Raw genomic sequence first — 18,056 nt, forward strand, 5'->3', positions numbered from 1 at the left:
TCACGATCAAGTACTGGTCCAAACCACCACTCAACTTCAAGATCTTTCATGGTTCTAGGTACATTTATGTTGAAATGATTTCATAGTTCTCAGCTGTAGACAGGTTCAAATGATCTCAGGTTTCTCAGAACCTCTCAGGTTCAAGCGCTCCCAGGTTTCTAAGCACTTCACATCTTCAGGTGATCACATGGTTTTCAGTATCTTTCAGGTTCTGGTACTAACTGTTCAGTGTGCCCTATTGTAAGGTATACGGATATGGAAGGTCACTGTGGACTTCAGTGACCATTTAGAAAGAATGGTGCAAAAGGCTGAGTTCCTTTATACTGGGACTGTATTCTGAATAGACTAGCAGCAAGATCTCTATAGAGTGACAGATTAGAGTATTTTGTTCCTTTCAATGCATGGTCACACCCACATCTCCTTTAATGCTTGGTATTTCGCCCACAGTGATGAAGAGATCTATCATTAGAGCAAATGCAGAATAAATGCTTAAGGTCAAACATTTGAAAAAACACCTTATACAACTTAAAATGTGATGAAAGCATATATTTTTAACAGTTTTAAAAACTGCATAGAAAAAAGGGATTTAGATTTCAGAATATACATTAACATGCTGGTAGATGCCTGTGCTGCTCCAATGAATGTATTTTGATGTAGGATTGTAAGCACTTTTATGCAAAGAAAGAAAGGTGCCAGTTTAAAATTAAATGGACGAGCTGCAGCCTGCATGCATCATCTGAAAAATGACAAATGTGCACTGTTTGCAGCCCATTAAGAATAAGAGCATATGTTCAACATTATTTGACAAACAACAAAAAGGAATAGTTGTGTAACAGAAATAATCCAGCACAAGTTTATTAAAATGGAGAACTGTCCAATCTTAGATGAAAACCACATCATGCCACAGGAAAATGAAACACCGAATAGGGCCTTGCAGTGTGTCTAATTCCCTTTGCAGGGCTGAAAATGTAGCTTTGAATAAAGGAACACACAGATATAGGGCTGGTGTGGCTTTGTGAAAGGTCTCTGATTGCAAATAAAAAGTTACGTTGTTCTGTTTTAAATGTCAATTGCAATGGAGAAAGGAAGGGAAGACTGCAATGGTGAGTAAAGCACATGAGGTCAAATGGCATTCCTTCCCACAAACCACAACCACAGCATCACAACAGCAGGACTGGGGGGTTGTTCTACGTTGAATACCTTAAATATATAAGAAATAGCCCTCCTGCAGTGGACCTCTCTCAACTAATCTAATCATTCAATCACCCAGGACTCCCATGAAGGAACATTCTAACATGGGAACGCCATGGGTCTGATTCATGGAACATTTTCCTATGGGATTGCGCCATTATAAAACACTTCCATAAATCAGGCCCCTGGAGTCTGATTCAAGAGGCAGATGCCAGAATCACTCCTCAAGGAGGTATGACTGGGTTTTAAATGGCCTGTGTCTGCCAAATCTGCACTTCAAGGAAATGTCACCATGGCGACCAGCCCTTGCTGTGTCATCAATGTCCCTAGTATTCTATGTGCAATGCCATGTGCTATCTTTTTCTCTACCTGTGGTGTCCCCAAGGGGTCTACCCTCTCCCCTGGCTGTTCAACCAATACCTGGCACTCCTTGCCCACCACATCGTCACTCTCTGCCCCAACTTTCAGTGCTATGCGGATGACACCCAGCTCATCTTCAGGCTACCCTCGTCCTCCTCCTCTACTTCCCTCATCTATGACTGTCTGTCTGCTCTCCCAGAGTGGTGTGCCGCCAATGACCTCTGCCTCAATGCCAGTAAGACTGAGATTCTCCTCATCGGCACACCCACTCCCTCCTTTCCTGTAGCTCTCTGGCCGGCCTCTCTTGGCCCTCTTCCTGCTCCCACAGGAAGGCAAAAAACCTCAGGGTCATCTTCGACTCCACACTCTCCTTCTCTACTCACATCTCTGATGTCTCCAAGAAGTCACACTACCAGCTGCACCTCCTCAGAGGTTTTCTTCCTTTCCTCTCCTTCCCCCAGAAGCTCACTGTCTCTAGAGCCCTGGTTTTCTCTAGGCTGGACTATTGCAACAGCCTCTTTCTAAATCTGGCTGCTTCTACTCTCCGCCCTCTGCAACGTATCCAAAACAGGACTTCAAGACTTGTCCTTGGCCTCAAGCCCAGGGATCGTATTTCTCCATGACTGAAATCTCTGCACTGGCTCCCCGTGGCTGCGAGGATTAAGTTCAAAACCCTCTGCATCATTCACAAGGCCCTCCGGGGGCCTCAATACCTTCAACTCTTTCTTCCTAAATACCTTCCTTCTCGAGCTCTTCGCTCATCTGCCTCCAACTCCCTCAGGATCAGGCGCTTCTCCAAGCAATGAGTGGGTGGTAGATCTCTTTCATCAGCTGGGGCCTCCCTCTGGAACAGCCTCCCTGCCTCCCTGAAACTTGAGGAGAATCATCTTTGGTTCCAGAAGCACCTCAAAAATGTTCTCTTTGCTTCTGCTTTTTCTCGTCCTCTCCCTTGCTGACTTCCTGGCTGACATTGAAACTGCACTGGTTACCTGGCCACCCTCTGATCTCGGGCCCAGGTCCCATCCCCCGCCAGTTGCACTCCTGCACTGCCTCCCTGGCAACCCCCGCACTTGGGGACTGTTTTCTGTATCCCTACAGTCCCATTACCAGCACTTAGCACCTGATGTCCGCACTTACCTTGCCACCTGCTGGCCTCACTTACTTATTGTTATCTATTTTATTATCCCATGTACTGCACTGTCCTCTCCCCCCCCCCGCACTTCACCTCCTTCCACTTCCCATGCACTTGCACAATCTGAATGACACCCGGCCTAGTAGGATCATTGTATGTCTTCCCTCTGTTCCCCCTCCCTTGCCTCATTGCACCTTGAAACACTTGTGTATAGTCGCATTATAAATGCCATATCATATAATATCAAATCAAGTGTGGGATACTTAGTAATTGTAAGGTAATGTACAAGGTTAGTCAGATGTCTAAGAGCTTGCCTGTCACAATCTTGAATATTTTGAATGATAATACTGCTGCCTTTATCAGCAGGTTTGAGGATGATTGTAGTGTCTCTTTTCATTTTGTGTAAGGTTTGATAATCTGGTCTGGATACATTGCGCTTTCACAAATTTGTTTGAGGTCAAAATATTATTTAAACATTTCGTAATGACAGCTTCCAACATCAAAAGCTCTTTAGCCATATTCTTTGTGGGAGGAAAATCATAGATTTGACTGGAATGGTGTACTGAATTGTTCAGCTGCTTCACAATCAAGTCAAATTTTAATCCGATTTTTCACAGAAACTACCCGATCTCTGTTTGAAATTGGAGATTAGAAGGTGCCAAGCCAGGCATGAAAGACAGACATTTATTCAGGAGGCTTCATTTTGCCTAAAACAATTGTTTATTAGTCAAATTGAAAATGGCTATTTGTGCATCCTGGTGATTTATCTGCAGTAGGCTCTCCTACATGTCTTGAGTTTGTTCTGTTGTTCTGGGAATTCTTGATTGTAGGATCTACCCCATGGCCTCTCCCGACTGTGACCTCTGTGAGCTCCTCGATCTATAAAAGGGTGTGTATTACCACAGGTGAAAAATGAGTCATTATTCGATGTCGAAGGACCCTCAAACTCTTGATCTGAATTAGCAGATGAGGTATCGGAAAACATGACCAATTTATTTTTATGTTGTTGACTTTTATTAGGATCGAGCAGATACCACCTCGATTTGGGCAAAAAATCATCAGCTAAATATGGGTACACCCTTTCCTTTTTAAAGTTCAATAAGTTATTTTTAAGCGTTTCCTTCTTTTTGTTTGTGATGAACATCTTACAATCTACTAGTTGTTTCTATATATGTTGTATTTATTCTTTTACATCTGAAATAAGCACGTCTGTTTTAAATACCTGCTCTGCTTTCTCAATTTCTAGAGTTACTTTGTGACTTTCACTTTGTGCTGCAGTGATAGATATAACCAAATGGTCTCTACCGTACTTAGTCACAACTTGCCTAAAAGATGTTTTGTAAATTATCAAGAAAAAGTCATGGTTCCTTAATTTGCAAACCCCAGGGGGTAATATTACCCTTAAGGTATTCCTTAAGGAGGTGGCTGTGCATTTCGGTTCACAATTGATTCTTTTTGAGACGTAGTGACACCAATCTTGGTGGCATGATTGGCTTCCATAGACACATTTTCGAACTAGGAAGGTCCACAAATTATAGCTGCAATATGTTCCTCTGAATATGACAAGCCTTCATTAATCATATCGGAAAAATGAAATTAATTTTGAACCAGACTATCATCAAAGAATAGAACAGTAAAACAAATAAGGGCAATATGCGAATATTCCAATTTCTGAAAGAATTAGCCACCTTCTATTCAGCTAAAAAAAAACAATGCCCCAAGCAAAGACGAAGAGAAGCTTGTGTAGTATACATGGCTGCAAAAAGGTATGCAAATAACTGAGGAATTCCTTCAAGCTCCTACCTCCAAAAGCAACAGTGCCGGTGGTAAACTCAATCCTGACCTCCCTCCCACCAAGGGGAGTGCTGAGGGAGCACCTCCCAATGCCGCACAGCGAGCTTCTCACAACCAGAGGAGCCTTAACTATAAAAACGATATTACCAGTAATGGACCCTGATGGAGCAACACAGAGAGACACGACAGGAGCCCAGCTCAGCTCTGTGTTGACTGCTCTATGCTCTTTGCTCTTTGCTTTGGCTGCAATATGTTCCTCTAAATACGACAAACCTTCATTATTCATATTGGAAGAATTCAAATAATTTTGAACCAGACTAGCCAATACTAGCTAAACAGCAGTTATAATGCACATACACATTGCCTCCTACATTTTATTGAATTAAGAATATTTTTTTTTTTTGTTTTTTGTTAGTTTACCTGGTCTTCATATAATTCAGGGTCCTTGGTGCATATATGTGCAGTGGTGGCTATAACTTTGCAAAGTTATTAAAGATTGTCATCACTATCCTGTGACCAAAAGCAAACATTCAAACTTCGACACTAACCAGCACCCAAACCACTCATCAATAGCACCCAATACCTGGCTCTCTGTCGCCAAATGGGGAGCACCAAACAAAGCATTCACTGAACTCAAGATCCTTCAAGGACTCAGTCCTCCTCAACACCTAAACCATCATGTTGCCCTCTGTGCCACCTGACTTGCTAGATGCTGTCCGTCCCACTCCTTCCCACCACCCTGTACAGCTGTACCCCTCCGCTGTGCGCCTCTGTATCCTACTCCCATCCACGCTGTATATCTGTTCTGTTGTTACCTCTGAAAAGTGCTCCATTATGCATCTGGACTGTTGTATACCTCTGTAAAGTGCTCTGTTGATTCTTGAAGCTGGGTTCACACTTAATAAGTACAATAATAATAATAATAATAATAATAATAATAATAATAATAATAAATCTGTCCAGATCTATCACCCACACTTCTCTTTTTTCTCCATATTCCTACACTGATCTGCAAGCAGGCAATTGGTTCTGCTTGCAAAACAGCAGCACCCATCAAGATCCTAATGCGTACCTTACACAAAGACTGCATGCACACATAGGCAAAAGTAACATACTGCCTGCCACATATGGCTTATCTAATAACTACATCTGATGGATTACAGTCCTTTCAATGAATTTTTTTCCATCGAAAAATGTATGTATGTATATTTGGGTGGGATAAAGCACTGGACACAATCTATTCCACCATCCAGGCTTGGATGGCGACCAACTGTCTCTGCCTCAATGGGGATAAGACCGAAATCCTCATACTAGGTCAAAAAACAACTCTGGCCAAACTCGACCAATTATACTCCAACTTCACCATTGATAAAACCATCATCGCCGTGTCTACCTCTGTGAAGACCGTAGGAGTTCACATAGACTCTACCCTATCTATGACAAAGCAGGTCAGCACCATTTCCTCCGCCTCAGCTTACACCACCAAACTTTAAAAAGCAATAAAGCCATACCTCTCCAAACCCAACTGTCTAACTGTAGCTAGAGCAACCATCAGTGCCAAAATGGACTACTGTAATGCCCTCCTAGCAGGTATGTCTGCGAAGAACATTAACCGACTCCAAATCACGCAGAACAATGCACTAAGAGCAGCACTCAGCATCGCAAAAGGAGACCACATCACCCATGCCAGACAAGATGCGCACTGGCTCAGTTAAAGAACTCATCACATTCAAAATCCTCACTCTCACTCACAAATGACTCTCCCGCACAGCACCCTCATACTTATCCGAGACTATAACCAAGTCCACCTCCACACGACCAGTCAGGGCTCGCTACGCCAACAAACATCACACCCCCTACATAAACAAAGCTAGAGCTGGAGGGTTAGGCTTCCCCCACATAGCACCCAAGCTATGGAATTGTTTACCTGCTGAACTTCAGAGGGAAAACTCCCTCCTCGCTTTCCGGAAAAAACTTTAAACCACCCTCTCCAACTAATCCCCATCTTCGCTTCTTCCCATCTCTGGCTCTGTATAGTAAAAATGCATATGTTCAATGTAACTGTAAATAAGAAAAATGAACTGTAAATAAGAAAAAATGACCTTTAACTAAGAAAAATGTTCTGTAACCAGCGCCACGATGGCTCCGGGCTGCTGTGCGCTCAACAAATGTGAATAAAAAATTAAATAAATAAAGGGTTAAAGGGTTCATTGGTTACATTCGGACAACGAGGGTTTGGGGACACCCCCCCAATTTAAAAAATAAATACATTATTTGGGAATGGGTGATTTAAAAGGCGAAGAACAGTGGTTTGTGGTGCCCAACTTTAAAAAAAACAACCCAATTTTTGGAAAAGACATGCAATCCATCTGTTCCCACAACCCACCCATAACAACCTCTTTTTAATTGCAGGATGTGACGGGCCAAGCAGCCATGCAAATAGCAAAAACATCACTATAGCAAGTTGCATAACATAACCTAACAGTTTTCTTATAAAAGGTCAGTAGTGACGCGACTCCTACACTGTGCAAGGATAAATATATATAGTTTTCATATATGCATTGCTGGCTTACATGCATTGTAAATATTGAAGGTTGAATAATCTTATGTTATAGTTTGCTATGCTAATTGAAATATCATTGGGATGGATATGGATTTGTGGGGGATAGAATCATGGTATGGAACAACTCCTTAATAAAAAGGGTTTTAGATTCTGGGTTCTGGTAATTGCGCTGGACTGCTTGTGGGCACCTGAATGCTTGGCTCTGCCAGTTGGTGCAGTTTTCCCTGGCGCTTGTCAAAGTGCACAGCTGTGTGGGTGCACTGGCACAGAAGATACTGCAATCACCCGATTTGTTGCAAACACCTCTGTGCACTGTATTTTCCTGTATAGAAATCCTGAAAGCTCACCAAAACTCGTGGACACTTATTTGCTCCTAGTTGTATCATTGAGAGCTTAGGTCTCTCAATGATTCCTGTATACTAAGAGATCCGTCTATGGGGCTTTCTGAGCTTTCTCCACTCGGCCTCAAACAGCCATTGTGAGCTTTAATGCAGCTCAATGAATGGTTTCTCAACTCTGCTTTTGATCCCACAGCGTCTGCCCTGTTCAGACCACGTGACCAATGAAGGGGAGCGAGCCTGTCGCACAATGCCCTTACATGCTCAACAAACATGGCTACCGTTCAACATATCCAAGCAAGTCTTTAAATATACAGCTGGGCTGTCAATTACTAAAAACACTTTATCTAGAGGAACAAGGAGCTGTTCATTCACAGAAAGCGACAAGAACAGCATTGGCTGGTTCAAGCAACATTCCTGGCAAAAGAGAGGCAAGAGTACACATGATAATAGGTGGTCCAGGGCCAAGAACTCTCAAGTTGCCCCATTAAGACCTGAGGAGATAATATATTCCCTTTCAGGCAATCTGGAACGTACAGCTCTGTTTTAAAACAGATAAAGCAACACTGCAAGTACCTAAATAAAAGGACTGCATATGTTACTAAGCTCTGCAGGCCCGCCTGTGTTGGTACTATTTGGGTTGAAAGGTTTCCTAAATGGCTCTGCTAAGGGGCCTGTGAATAGCACATCGGAGAGAAGAGGGGCCGATTTGCATCGTGGGGAATTGCTATAGAAGAGACGTCACTGCCTGAGGATGGGAGACAAATGACAACTGTGAGATTATTATTCAATTCGTTTCAAGAAGCAGCAGCAAATCAGGTTCTCATTTTTTTTTAGTATCATATTTAATATTTCCATTTAAAAAAATCATTTTCTATTTGGAGTGAAAGCTACGAAGTATTCTACCGTCAATTTTTTAAAAAAAAATATTTATTTACTTATTTATAAAGCGCTGGAGCACGCAGGCATCGGAACGCTATAACAAGAGAACAACTTAGAAAATAGAATAACATAAACACAACACAATCAGGTGGAACTCGAGGAAGAACAGCGCAGTCACAACTAATCATTCTAGCAGCCACTCTGAACAGGGATTTTATGCCTAAAGCTAGTCTACTACAAGGCTTAATTTCGAAGAACCCTTAAGCAAGTATTTGCGAATACTAAGAATAACAGCTTGCTGGCCCCACATCCTACCAAAACATAATCCCTATTTTCCTAAGGACAACAGTCATCAATCTGAAGTCTGCGTAAGATTTTTAAATCTGAACGTCTAACCACGCCCGGCCCAGTTCTTTGACAGAGCCAGGCCAAAACTTTATTCCTTAGTGCCTTTCTCTGTTCCGTCCCGCATGGCTACTCTCTGTTGGTGATAATGAAATTCCTGTGTACCATGACGAAGTCTTGTATGGTCTTATCGCTAAGTACAAGCATTAATGATGTCCTTACTCATAGATTTTTAGAGATAGATGGAAGAGTCTGTGCTTTCACAGGTTGACACAAATCCGTAGAGCCTGACTTGGATTTGCTTACATCAACCAATCGTAGAGTATTAAAACCCCACAGTTACTCACCTACTTCAGAGGGAGGAACGCAGGGGTGGACTGGCCTATATGAAACTGATCCCGGTAGGCCTCTGCACCCCGGTCCTCTTTTGTGTAGTATTTCCAAATTGTCCCATAGCAAAAATGCTTGGACTTGCTGAAAATGTGTAATATGGGGCCATTTTTACATTTTTTCTAGGACCTCTTTTGGTTCCCAGTCCACCTTTGGAGGAACGAAGGCACTGCCATTAAAAGAGGGCTGATTACAAGTCCAAACCCATCAGGTGTTAACTGTATGGTTTGTGAGCACCAGTTCATTTTCTCGGGTTGAAAGTCTAACTGGCTGCAGTTATTCGATTGACCTGCGTACTGGTGCGTCATTGAGGAATTGAAAAATCGGTTTGGCAGAGTTTATCCATCTTAATCACATGATAATTCCCTACGCAATTATACAAGGAATCCATCCATGTGCAAAAATCTGAGAAATGGTTGCACAAATTTAGTTCTTTAATTATATTGGCTTTTAATAGCGACCATTGTTCAGGTGGTGGCCTGCCTCGTTGGGCTGTGCGCAGGATCAGAAAATAGTAGTGCTGTGGGAACAACCTGAGACTCAAAATTAGTCACAGTGCCCTTTGCTTCAGAGAATGGTGTTGTAGATGGGGAAAGCACCATTATATCCTTTATATTTGTTATAACGGTTGTTAGATTAATCAATTTACGAGCTATCTCATTACTTCCACTGTACAGGGCTGTAGCATTGCCAATATCAGGGGATAAATCAGCCCTCTCCGTATGCAGCCTCTATCTCCTGCATGAGCTCAATGCCCGAACCTCGGATTAAAGGTCCCCCTTGGGAGCCAAGGGAATAGCCCCATGAGTAACAACTGTGACTTCCAATAACCGGTCCCCATTGGAGACTGGCTTCCTATGGGAAATTATCCACCATCAGAAGTTGGTACTTCAAAGAGAACAAGGAAGGAGTGAGGCTTGGAATTAACAGGTGAATGAGAAGCAGGAGTTGATTGGAAAGAAAGCAGGGAAAATTGACGTAAAGGACACAATTATCAGTGGCAAATATGACAAACACTGTTTCCATTACAGCCACTTCATTTATTGGAAGGTTGAGCTCAACTGCAATTTTTGACAATTTACTGTGGAGTATGACAGTGCGTTAAAAATTGCAAAAATAATTCTTTTACTGCTTTTTTTACTGCTTTTTTTCACCACAACATCATGCTAGTAATAAGGTTCTTGATAGTGTCCAAGGGGGTAATTCATAGAATTCAGCGCACAAGTGGCACACGCGGCTGGCACACAGTGTGCGCGTGCAAATTTCTGCGCCAGCCGCGTGCGCTAAAATCCATTTCCGTGCACAGCGTATTCATGGATTTTAGCTTCCAAAACCAGCCGTGGCGCAGAGTGGCGCAGCAACCCTGCAGCAGCGCCAGTTACGCCCACAACCCCTCCCCGTGCGCCATTCACAGCTCACAAATCCCGTACATGGCGCACAGGCCCCCAACCACGAAAACGCCTGTAAAACTCCGCGTGCACCCCTTCGAATACACGTACCCCGCTGCACGGGGAGTGTCACACACGATTGGAGCGGGGTACGTGTATAACAGGGGTTCGCGGGAGGTTTCACACACGAAATGCCCTGTGCGAGTGGGGTACGTGTATTCCTGGGGTGCACGGGAAGTTTCACACGCGATAGGCCCTGTGCGAGCGGGGTACGTGTATTCCTGGGGTGCACGGGAAGTTTCACACGCGATTGGAGCGGGGAACGTGTATTCCTGGGGTGCACGGGAAGTTTCACATGCGATAGGCCGTGTGCGAGTGGGGTACGTGTATTCCTGGGGTGCACGGGAAGTTTTACACGTGATTGGAGAGGGGAACGTGTATTTCGGGGGTGTGCGGGAAGTTGCACACGCAAAATGCCCTGTGCGAGTGGGGTACGTGTATTCCTGGGGTGCGCGGGAAGTTTCACACACGATAGGCCCTGTGTGAGTGGGGTACGTGTATTCCTGGGGTGCGCAGGAATTTTCACATGCGATAGGCCCTGTGCGAGTGGGGTACGTGTATTCATGGGGTGCGCAGGAAGTTTCACACGTTATTGGAGAGGGGAACGTGCATTTTGCGGGTGCGCGGGAAGTTTCACACGTGAAATGCCCTGTGCGAGTGGGGTACGTATATTCCTGGGATGCGCGGGAAGTTTCACTCGCGATTGGAGAGGGGAACGTGGATGTTGGGGGTGCGCGGGAAGTTTCACAAGCGAAATGCCCTGTGCGAGTGGGGTACGTGTATTCCCGGGGTGCGCAGGAAGTTCCACACGCGATAGGCCCTGTGCGAGTGGGGTATGTGTATTCCTGGGGTGTGCGGAAAGTTTCACACGCGATAGGCCCTGTGCGAGTGGGGTACGTGTATTCCTGGGGTGCGCGGGAAGTTTGGCACGCGATTGGAGAGGGTAACGTGTATTTCAGGGGTGCGCGGGAAGTTTCACACGCGAAATGCCCTGTGAGAGTGGGGTACATGTATTCCTGGGGTGCCCGGGAAGTTTCACACGTGATAGGCCCTGTGCGAGTGGGGTACATGTATTCCTGGGGTGCGCGGGAAGTCTCACACGCGATTGGCCCTGTGCGAGTGTGGCACGTGTATAACTGGGATTTGCGGGAAGTTTCACACACGAAATGCCCTGTGTGAGTGGGGCACGTGTATAACTGGGGTTCGCGGGAAGTTTCACATGCGATAGGGCCTGTGCGAGTGGTGTACGTGAATAACTGGGCTTCGCGGGAAGTTTCATACGCGATTGGCCCTGTGCGAGTGGGGTACATGTATAACTGGGGTTTGTGGGAAGTTTCACATGCAATTTTGCTGTCAGTGCGGGGTACGTGAATTTCGGGGGTGCGCGGGGAGTCCTACACGTGAATTGGCAGTGTGGGTCCTCCCAGGTGTTCCCTCTACACCCTCCACGGCCCCTGCAGGCAGCCCACACCACAGGGGACTACCCTGCACCCCTGGTCATGTCCCGCAGGCAGCCCATCCACCATGGGCATGCCCCCCAGCCAAGCCACATGTCACCGTGCACTAGTGATCACCAACTCATGTCTCCCAGCACCCCCACCCCTCAGCAGTCAGGGGCACCTGCCAGCAGGCCCCCACTCATGTCCCCCAGCACCCCCACCCCCCAGCAGTCAGGGGCACCTGCCAGCAGGCCCCCACTCATGTCCCCCAGCACCCCCACCCCCCAGCAGTCAGGGGCACCTGCCAGCAGGCCCCCACTCATGTCCCCCAGCACCCCCACCCCCCAGCAGTCAGGAGCACTTGCCAGCAGGCCCCCACACATGTCCCACTCATGTCCCCCAGCACCCCCACCCCCCAGCAGTCAGGGGCACCTGCCATCAGGCCCCCACTCATGTCCCCCAGCACCCACGTCATGACGATCCTCAATCATGGGCCTCATGGCCACCCACATCACACCCCACGCCACCCCAGCCCAAAGACCCAACCAAGTATTGCATCCACCCACAGAGAAATGGCCATTACATGATACAACCCGAATGGCAAGTATGTACATGAACACATGTCCGTCACACACACACAATGGGTGCAAGTGAATGTGAAAACCCATATCATGACATGCATGAAACCAATGAGAGAATACCACACATCGAAGTATGAAACAAAAACGTATTGAACACAACATGAATGTAATGAAAAAAACACTAAATAATGGGAATAAGAAATAAAATGCAGCATGTCCGGAAAAGAATAAAAAATATGAAATCAGAATCCAAAGAAATCCAAATGAAAATTTGTCCAAAGTCTCAGTTCAACAAAGCAAATCCAAGGGAAAAAAATATGAAATCCATTGCGCCATGGTGAAATTAAAATAAAAACGAGAAACATCCACTGTTCAACCATATACAAATCACCAATCCAGGGTCCATGAGCCCAAAAAATGAATTGAAACCTACAAAAAACACTACCTAATAAAGAACTATATACAAAAATGTGGTGCATTGTCCAAGCGACCCAAAATAAACAAAAACAGAAAGGAAACCTAAAACTATCTAACTATTTACAATGGCAGCGGGCTAGTCCGACGGCTCACTTTTTGATGTCCCGGGCCAGGGCATCATCGAACTCCCGCTCAATGTCCTGGAGCTGTCCTCTTCCATGGCCCGAGGGTTCGCAGGTACGACGACATGTTCACCTCCAACTCCCTGCGAATTGCCTCGAGGCACTCGGCCCACCTCAGGGCCCTCTGCATGGAGTTCTCCGCCTTGACCATTGTGAGCCGTGCCTCTTCCGCCCGCTGCCGCTCCGCATCTATGGCGTGGCCCAACCACTGCCACAAGGAAGACACTTCAAATCCGGGGTCCTCCTGCCCTATGGCCGATGCCTGCCCATCCGATGTTGAAGGCCCCGAGCCATCATTGCTCCCACCATGTTGCTGCTGCTGTGCCTGTGCCTGCGCCCTGGCTCTTGCTGCCTGCACGTCCTCCTCCGGCTGGGGTGCAGTTGTCGTGGTGGCCACCCCTGCTGGACGTCCAACTCCTGACTGTGGCAGGGATGTGTCCTCCACCAGCCTGGCCGCTGGGTCAGGGGCAGCTCCACAGGGTACCCAGGTGATACATGGGTGGGAAGATGGCATGGAGCACGACTGGCGCGTAGGGGGTTCAGGTGAGGAGGGGGTCGCAAGAAGGTCCAGCACACGGAGGAATCCACCACCAGTGACCCGTCCCAGTAGGTCAACGTGGTCAAAGAGGCATGCGAGACAACGTTCAGTCTCTCCACGAAAAGACTGCAGGTCACCTCGCATGCCCCGTTGACGCAACGCTATCCCACTCAGGACAGGCTCAACACGGTCCCGGATAGCCACGTCCGCAGGGAGAGGAAGGCCAGTTGTCGTGCGCTCATCCCCTCCCTGAAAACGGGTCTGGACGTAGGCATCCCTGCTGGTGCCAGATGATGCAGTGACAGGATCAGGGACAGGATTACACACAGGCACCTCCGCGGCGGCCTGTGCTGCCTCCTGTCCCGGCCCCTGCACTGCACCACTAGCACCAGTGGAATCCCCACCTCCAGACCCCGTGTGTGTCCCTTCCACGGCCTCCTCCTCCACCAAACCCCTCACCAACCTGGATGACTCAGTGCCATCTTCCTCCGTTGGACCCTGTGGGGTCTCAGCTGCCCCTTCTGCTGCCGAGGAGTCCACCTCTGACCTCTGCCTCTTGGACCTACCCTCGGCAGCTGCGGCCTGCGACGCGGCACCAGACGCCTCACTCCCCGATGAGATGACCATCTGGGAGGGGAGCCGGGCCTTGCGTCTCCGGCTGGTGGTGCGATCCCTGCCGCTGTGCTCCACAGCACCCTCTCCACCCTCTTCATCAGTTGACGCTGCAGACAGGGAGAGATAAAACACAGACATCAGGGCACTGTACAATGGACTGATACACACATGACAGTTGCACATAAGTGGCAGTGTCAAACTTTAGACATGGCATCACACTCCACGACACACATGTCATTTCAACTCACACACATGAGCATTTCCACAGCAATATTGCACCAGGCAGCAACATCCATAAACATACAACAGCATGAACAGCCAAAGGTGAGCCTGACGTCACATGAAACACAGGGAGTGCACTAGACATACACGCACGCCACCACACTTACATGCATGTCTACATCTCCTCCAACTGTCGCAGTGATGCGATCGCCATACATGTCACATCTGACATTCAGCCTTCTACATATCAGTGTCACATGCATCCATGTTGCATCACAGTTGCACACTTGTCAAATACACACACATGCACATGTACACAGTGCAGATACATGCAGCAGGAACCACAATCCATGTGTGACACCACAACCATGCCAACGTACATACACAGAAATTCAAACATGTGTGCTCCCACACCTGTATTTGCACAGCATGCTTACCAACACATACACCATCGATGTGTCTCACACCTGAGAGGACTCACATGTGGCAGCCTCACGCCCCTGTTCATACACATCCCTACATGGCCCTATGAAAACACATGTGCAACCTGCACACTACTGGCACACCACCACACGCACAGCATCCAATCAGTATGCATGTACACTTACCGCTCGACTCCAGACGGGTCTGCCTCTCAAGGACCTGGACGTGGAGCGCTGAGCATATGTGTTCCAGGACCCTCATTTGGTGGTCGGACAGGTGGCCCCGGCGCCCCTTGGCATCCGCTGCCTTCAAGAGGCACCAGGCCTTGTTGAGGGTCCTGGATTTGAAGTCCTCCCAGCTCTTCTTGACATGTTGTAAGTCACGGACTGCCACCCCCTCCACGTTGATGGCAGTGACGATGTCCATCCAGAACCTGGTCCATCCTTCATTGTCGGCGCGCAAACTTCCAAAGAGGCCATCATACTGCCCCAGGACTTGCTCCACCAGGTCACCAACTTCGCTGGCTCTGAAGCTGGTGGTCCTCTGCCTCTCTGGCTGGGGGTTGCCAGTGGTGCCAGATGGTGTTGTGCCCGACATGGCAACCCCAGAGACAGGAGTGGGTGGGCAACTGGGTCCTGGGGCTGGGCTGTGGAGCGATGGTATCCCAGTCGTGAGTCTTCGGTTCCAGCAGGGATGGTCACAGCAACTGCACCCCTGGCTGATGTGCAGGCAGCAAATAGCAGGGCACATGTGCAGCAGGCAGTCAGGCAGCAGCAGATGGCAGGTGGGAGCATGCTCGGGGCTCTGGGGGGCAGTATTCGGCCTTCTGGGCAGGAGCGTGGTCTTCCGTGTGTTGTAGCGTGGCCAGCTTGATACGGAGTGATTTGGCACGTGAAAATATTGCACGTCAGCGTGTAATTCGAGGAAAGGCCCTTCGCGTGTAAGCGCATCAGCACACATACGCGGTTTCATTGGACCAAAGGCCCTTAGTGCGTAAGCGCTTCTGTGACGTGACTCGCGCAGGCATTTCCCTCGTGACGTGGGCATAGTGGTTCAGCGCGCGTGAAAAAACTGCACGTCCGCGTGTGGATGCGTGTAATCCGAGGAAAGGGCCTGCGCGCGTAAGTGGCGTGATGCGCGCGGGCGTTTCCATCAACACGGGTGCATGTTCATCGTACACATCCAAAAACTGCACGCCCGAGTGTCAGCTCGTGTAATTGGAGGAAAGGGCCTTAGCGCGTACACGCGTAAGTGACGCTGTACGTGTGGGCCGCTTTAAAAGGTACGTGTAGGACACCATTCCCTTGTACGTGCTTTTCGTGGAGAGCGAGTGGGTGAATTCTGTACTTCTTGTCGGTTCACACGCGATTACTTCACAGCGTTTATGTTCGTACGTTCGTACTCCCTGTTACCTCTGACAGCGTTCTTTATTTTTTCACTCCTTCTTTTGTCCTGTCTCCTCAGACAGCGTACAGTTCTTCTTTTGGCGGGGGTGTTGCCTACGCGCACACGTGCGTTTTTTTCACGTTCTTTTTCCAGGTAGACGGTGAGTCGCGCACGCATTTACCAACTGTGCTTGCCCCGTGTGTCGCGTACCCCATTAGAGGTCATTGTAGGCTGCATGTAACACGCGTACACTTGTTTTTGTGTTTCTGGGTGCCACAGCGTAGTGCGGGTTCATTTTTCCACGCACGTGGTCTACGAGGGGTTGCGTGCACATTACTTTTGTTTTTGGGGTGCTGTGGGTTGCGTGACCGTCATCTTCCCCCAGGGGTCACAGACAGCCTTGCTAGAGCACTGGGGTACGAATTCCATCTATTACCCTACCCCTTTCACCCCCAATTGCCCAGGACAATTGTTTACTGCAACTCCCATACGCACAACAACATCAGTGCCATGGTTGGGAGGCGACCAAGCGGTAAGGGAGGCAAAGGTGGCCGACCTCCAAAAGGTGGGCGTGGTGGGCGGGGTGGGGGACGCGGTCATGATTTGCAGGGTGCCCCTAGACCCCCATGTGTGGAGGACCAATCAGGGACATCCATGCCCCCCCATGGTTGAGGGAAACGTGGTTGACACCATCCCAGCTCAGCCCTTGTTGGACCAGCCCATTGCAGCACCTGAGCTGGCACAGGATGACTCCCAGGCTGACTTCCAGGTCAGCAAGTCTAAGCCACGTGTGCCGGTGCAAGTTGGTGTCACCAGGCCACGTGGATCTGGGGCAACGATGTCATCTGCTGCCCCAAGTAGGCAGGGTGGGGAGGCTCAGGGGCAGCTGCAGCTCAATCCACCCCAGCTCTGAGTCTCCCAGCCGGCACAGTGTCGGTCCTGGTCCATCAAACTGACGTTGCCCCTGCCAACATCACACTTCAGCCAATGCCTGCACCAAGACCTATGGTCATTGTGCATTCGCACACTCCCAGTACCCAGTCCACCTTCGCTTCTGCCCCTACTGACCAGAGCGGCGCAAGCCACTCAGGCTCTGCTCCACCTTTGAAGAAGAGGAAGAAGGGTGCTCTGGCACTACAGGCTGAGACCCCAGACACAGCTACACAGTCCAGCACATCAAGGAAGCCTAGCTTTAATTACACCGAACTTGATGCACTTGTGACCTTTGTGTCGGCACATAGCCGCGAAATGTTGGTAACTGCAGGGTGCAAGACCATACCTGGTCAACGTAGGGCACACTGGCAGACCATTGCGGACCGCATAAGTGCCCTCGGATTTGTGAGGCGCACAGCTGATGATTGCTACAAGCGGTGGAATGACCTGAAACGCAGAGCAAAGAACAAGCTGGCCTCAAATCATGCCGCTACTCTGGTGACTGGCGGTGGGTCTCCACAAGAGGACAACAAACTCACTGAACATGAGTCTGTTGCTGGGACCTTCGTCACAGAGGAACAGATCCAAGGTGTGGGAGATCCACCTGATTACGACGCATTGTCTGGTGAGTGCCCATGCGTGTGTGTGTAATCCATGTGTATGTTGTTTGGGTGATGGGTTCTGATTGAGTTCCAGGTGAGGGTGTTTACTCCTGAGTGTTATGGGTCACCCATTTGCTTCCTCCCATACATTCACGTGCCTTGGATTTGGGTATGACTGTATCCCTTCTGCCCACAGTTGCCAATTAGGCCCACATTAGTGCACTTTACCTTGAACTGTCATCTTGCAACTACATTGTTCAGATTTTGTAAGTGTT

The sequence above is a fragment of the Ambystoma mexicanum genome, chromosome 10, assembly GCF_040938575.1.
Source record: "Ambystoma mexicanum isolate Mex_15411 chromosome 10, UKY_AmexF1_1, whole genome shotgun sequence".
Classification (NCBI taxonomy): Eukaryota; Metazoa; Chordata; class Amphibia; order Caudata; family Ambystomatidae; genus Ambystoma; species Ambystoma mexicanum.